Here is a 6,026-nt window from a genome sequence, read left to right as displayed (position 1 = left end):
TTCATTTCTTTGTAAACTGGTGTCAGTTCACTTGCAGGATTTAAATAGTATGTTACATAAATGTTGACACTTAACATTTAGGACACTTAACATTAGGATATCCTAAACATCCTCCCCAAAGGGGTGTGGCAGATTTGGTTTTTACCTATTTGACAGAGATCGCAAGTAGGCAGAGAGGCAGGCAGAGAGGGGGAAGCAGGCTCCCTGCTGAGCAGAGAGCCTGATGCAGGGGCTTGATCCCAGGACCCCAAGACCACAACCTGAGCCAAAGGCAGAAGCTTAACCCCTGAGCCACCCAGGCACCCTGTGGCAGAGATTTATAGAACTAACTAGAGTCTACATGTAGATAGTTTCTTAATGTTTTCTCCACCCAAAGGAAATCAGGGGTTCAGAAGTTACCCAAAGAATATGAACCCTCAAGACTCTGGCTCTCTTTACCCTGTTTTTGTGTTTGCTGTCAAGTGATAAGTATGTTTGATTTCAAGGATGAGGCAGCCATTAAGGTCCCAGAGTGTTGTAGCAGAGGTGCATTTAGAGCCTGACTTCAAAGCCTCAGCACAGTGCTCAATGTATAAAAGAGGCCTTAAGGGGCGCCTGGGTGGCCCAGTGGGTTAAGGCCTCTGCCTTCAGCTCAGGTCATGATCGCTTTCCCCCCCCTCTCTGCCTGCCTCTCTGCCTACTGGTGATCTCTCTCTGTCAAATAAAAAAGGGGGGGGGGCTTAAAAGTGCTGGTAATACTCGCTAGAGAAAGGGCACTTTTTCACTAGACTCAAACTTGCCTATAAATAAAAGCAGTATAATTATAAGAGAGCTTTGCAAGTCAACATATTTAGAAGACTGTGTTTTTTTAAAGATTGATTTTATTTGTCAGAGAGAGAAAGAGAGCACAAGCAGGGGGAGCGGCAGGCAGAGGGAGAAGCAGGCTCCCCACCGAGCAGGGAACCAGACATGGGGTTTCAATCCTAGGACCCTGGGATCATGACCTGAGCTGAAGGCAGACGCTTAACCGACTAAGCCACCCAGGTGTCACTTTACTGAACTTGTTAAACCATCACCAATGGGCACTAACATTTTTTTTTTAACTAACCTCTGTGCCAAACGTGGAGCTTGTCGTTACAACCCCAAGATCAAGAGTTGTGTGCTCTACGGATGATCCAGCCAGGCACTCCTAGAAGACCATATTTAAACAAAAATCGGTAGTATTGGGTTATAACGCAACCTCACTGGTCAGCTTAATGTGCTGGCTGGCAGGCTTCTGCTCCTACCACCACTCCTGTCCTTCATTTTTCCTCTTACAACCTGATGTCCCGCCTGCTCTGATTTTGAACTTTCCTATTGCCCTGGGCATTACTGACCACCCTCTTCGAAACTCTCCCTTCCCTTAAGGCAGCAAGTGAATGAGGCAATGGTGGGGGCAAGAGCCCCAGGCTTATAGGTTCATCGTGAGGATCAAATCAGAATTTTTTTTTTTTGAAGTTCTTTTTTTGGTTTCCTCACATCTTCACAAAGGACATTGCCACGTATTTAAACTCTTACACTGACTAATTTACTTTTATAAATCTAAGTTGGATCCATGAAGTGTCCTATTTTCTGATAAAACTGTACTTTCTTTGACAGTGTTACTTAGTTTGCGCCCTTTTATGAAATTAATATCAACGCGCCTCTTATTGTCTTGTTGCATTTTCTGCTCACCACAATCCACACAGAGCTTGCTCCACAAATGTAGGCAGGCCTGCCACGAGAGGTGACGTGTCATTCAAGGTGACTTTCCTGGCAGCCAAAAGTAAACTGACTCCAGACAGAGAGGACTCCTTTGTTGTCTCCCAGGCACACTTAGAGTGACCCCAGAGGCTGTAGGGCCACAGTATGAAAACCAACCACTGATAATTAAGTAAACACAATTCTCTTGTTCTTCGAGGTTAGCCTGAGGACCAGTGTTACTGTTCTATTTTATAATGTATGGCATCTGTGGTGTTAATTTGACAAAATTGCACATAGAGGAATTATAAGACAAATGTTTACTTTTTAAAGGTGTTTACAAATAGTAATTCATAAAATGTTTACAAAAAGTAATTTTTTGAAGATATTTTATTTATTTATTTGTCAGAGAGAGAGAGAGAGAGAGAGCACAAGCAGGGGAGCAGTGGGCAGAGGTAGAGGGAGAAGCAGGATCCCAGCCAAGCAAGGAGCCCAATGTGGGACTTGATTCCAGGACTCGGGGATCACAACCTGAGCCAAAGGCAGCTGCTTAACCAACTGAACCACCCAGACGTCCCTACGAACAGTAATTTTCTAAAAATTTTTGAATTTTAGCTTTCTGAAGAATTTGTTATCCTTTTCTCATTTCATCTCATGAAAGCTTAATAAAACTGTTTGCAGATAACTAGGTTCTAGTTGCAGCTCCGCAGTTTTTTTTTTTAATTAGGGGAAATTTATTACTATCTCTAATCTCTAGCTTTGCTCATTTGTAAGATGAGAGGGTTTGCTTTAAACTTCTCTGAGGTTTTTCTCAAATCTCTATTTTCTGTGCTTCATACATTTTTTCCAAGATTTTACTTTTTATTTTATTTTTTAAGATTTTATTTATTCATTTGAGACAGAGACAGAGCACGCAGGGGGATTGGCAGAGGGAGCTAGCCAGGAGCCTGATGTGGGGCTCAGTCCCAGGACCTGGAGATCATGACCTGAGCCAAAGGCAGACACCCAACCCTCTGAGCCACCCAGGTGCCCCTCAAGATCTTATTTGTCAGAGATAGAGACAGAGATAGAGAAAGAAAGAGAGAGACAATAAGCAGAAGGAGGGGCAGAGAGAGAGAGAGAAGCAGGCTCCATGCTGAGCAAGGAGCCCCATGCGGGACTTGATCCCGGGACCCCAGGATCATGACCTGAATCAAAGGCAGATGCTTAGCCGACTGAGCCACCCCCGCATCCTAACTTTTCTTTTTTATTAAATAATCTCTACACCCGACGGGCTTGAACCCACACCCCGAGATCAAGAGTCACATGTTTCACTGACTGAGCCAGCCAGGTGCCTTTGTACTTCATAGTTTAATATACGTAAGACTCTGTTTCCATGTCTGGAATATGCTTCAGAATAATGCAGGGTGTGGAGTCTGGATGAAACAAAGTTGGCTAAGAGCCCATCATGACTGAAGGCAGGTGATGATGGGTGCATGGGAGTTCATTACTATTCGGCCTATGTTTGATGTGTTTGAAATATTCCATAATTAAAACATACACATACACACACACACATATATACAGATTTTGTATTTATATAAACTCTCCAGTCCTATCCTTTGACTTGTGCCCTAGTTACAGATCTTCAACTTTCCCCCCAACCTTGGCTGAAATTCTGCCTGTCTAGAGCCAAATTCATCAGCTTCCTGACAAAAATAAAATTCCCTCCTGACTTCCCCATTGCCTGTGGTGCTACCATGTCCAAGTCATGCTCAGAACTGCGGTGTCATCACTGACTCACCTCTCTCCCTAGTCTTTGTATCTGCTTACTCATCAAGTCCTACCTGTTTTTCTTTCAAAATGCCCCCATTTTCTTTTAAGATTTTATTTATTTGACAGACACAGTCAGAGAGGGAACATAAGTGGGGGGGGGGGTGAGGGAGAAGCAGGCTTCCTGCTGAGCAGGGAGCCCGATGTGGGCTTGACACCAGGACCCTGGAATCATGACCTGAGCCGAAGGCAGACGCTTAACTGACTGAGCCACCCTGGCGCCCCAAGATGCCCCCATTTTTGTGCTGCCACAAAAGGCCAGGGCTCCATCACCCAAAATCTAAATTTTACTCGCACCTCTGAATTGGCCATTCTAACTGCAAGCCTCCTGGCACTCGGTGTTCCTCCAATCCAGAGCAGGAGCATATTTTTAGAGTAGAATTTCAGAAACCTTCAGCAGTTTCCTGTTGACAGCAACATCAAATCTGCGCTCTCCTGGCTGGGGTCCGAATCCCTCCTTCATCTGAGTCCACTCGGCAACTTTCTTCCCACTGTTCCCAAGCCCGAACCATCTGCTGTGGCTTTCTCTGCCCACTAGAACAGCACTGAACACCACTGCTGGAAGATTCAGCAGTTCCTCGGAGCTTCCGCAGACACATTCACAGTACCGGTAATTAGCAGCTCGCAACCTGAACATTATGTCACTGGCTGAGCTCTCCGTCACCCAACACAGCTCAAGAAAAACGAAGCATCTGCTTGTGGAGGGACACTTTTAATTAGGGAGGGAATGTTTGTCACATTTTTTCTCTATTTTGAATCCTGATGATATTTTCTTTGGAATTCCAGAGAACTTTTAAGTGTTTGGAATCAGGTAATAATAGTAAAGCGAACTGTGAAATTCAGGCAGCATTTTATGTTTTTATTTCTATTTATTTATTTGAGAGAGAGAGAAAGAGAGAGCACGAGTGGGGCGTGGGTCAGAGGGAGAAGCAGACTCCCTGCTGAGCAGGGAGCCCAATGTGGGACTTGATCCCAGGACCCTAGGATCATGATCAGAGCCAAAGGCAGACACTTATCGGTCTGAGCCACCTAGGCGTCCCTATTTTTATTTTTTAAAAAGGTTTTATTTATCTACTTGTCAAAGAGAGAGAACACACAAGCAGAGGGAGCAGTAGGCAGAGGGAGAAGCAGGCTCCCCGCTGAACAGGGAGCCCTATAAGGGACTGGATCCCAGGATCTTGGGATCCTGACCTGAGCTGAAGGCAGATGCTTAACTGACTGAGCCACCCAGACATCCTTAGGGCCGCATTTTAGAACTGACAGAGTTGCTTTGATACAGGAGTTAGATGACTGAGTGCATTTCCTTAAATGTCATGCTTTAGAGAAAGGAAATTAGGACTTATTTATTTTAAAAGATGTACGTATTTAAGAGAGAGAGAGAGAAAGAGAGCACGTGCAATGGGGGGCAGGGCGGAGGGAAAGAGGGAATCCTGAGGTAGACTTCCTGCTGAATGTGAGCTCTACAAGGGGCTCCTTCCCAAGACCCCCGAGATCATGAGCTGTAATCAAGAGTCAGTTGCTTAACCAACTGAACCTCCCAGACGCCCCAACATTTTAAAACAATTATTATGATTTTTAAGGCATTTCACGCAGAACAATTTATGACTTCTATGAATGCAAAAATAGACTGAAAATTCCTAATCAAAAATAGCATTTTACATAAAATGTATGCATGCACATAGGAAGTATCTTTGGAACAATATTAGGAAAGCAGATGTGAGAACCACGAGGAGGAGAGAGCTGGAACTGTATCTTTCTAAAATAGAGGGCAGTTTCCATATTTATTTATAGGTAAATGGCTGTTCAATTTCCTTAAAATTCTTTTGGATTTGGGGGTGGTAGGGAAGTGCGGATTATGTGTGTCTGTGTTTTGTAAGAAAAAAATTTCAGGGGCACCTGGGTGGCTCAGTGGGTTAAAGCCTCTGCCTTCGGCTCAGGTCATGATCCCAGGGTCCTGAGATGGAGCCCTGCATCAGGCTCTCTGCTCAGCAGGGAGCCTGCCTCCCCCTCTCTCTGTGCCTGCCTCTCTGCCTACTTGTGATTTCTATCTGTCAAATAAATAAATAAATAAATAATCTTAAAAAAAAAAAGAAATACATTTCAATTTCAGTTTATTGGGAAAGATAGCATTGTGTTTAAGAAATTAGTTTATATACTTGAACTCTCACTAACAGATATGAAATAGTACACATAAAATTAAAATTCATTTCAAACTGCTAGCAAATTAAATAATTTAGCTTAATGCTGTTGGAGAGGTACTATTGGGTGGGGATGCATTTTGGAATTTTTTTTAAAGATAAGACATCATTGTAAACGATTCAAGGAAAATTTTATATGGGCTTTAAAGAAATACCCAGACTAAAGATATCTTGGGCACATCAGTCCAGGAACTGAGTCCATCCAAGCCCCAAGGTAAAGGACAGATACTTGACTTTTTCTGCCATCTCCTCTTGCATTCAGTGCATACTGGGGATGATAGTGGGTTCTGATTGCTTTGTACACTTACTTGAAAAAAA

This window comes from Lutra lutra, chromosome 15 (genome assembly GCF_902655055.1).
Source record: "Lutra lutra chromosome 15, mLutLut1.2, whole genome shotgun sequence".
NCBI lineage: Eukaryota > Metazoa > Chordata > Mammalia > Carnivora > Mustelidae > Lutra > Lutra lutra.
This window is presented reverse-complemented; position numbering follows the sequence as displayed.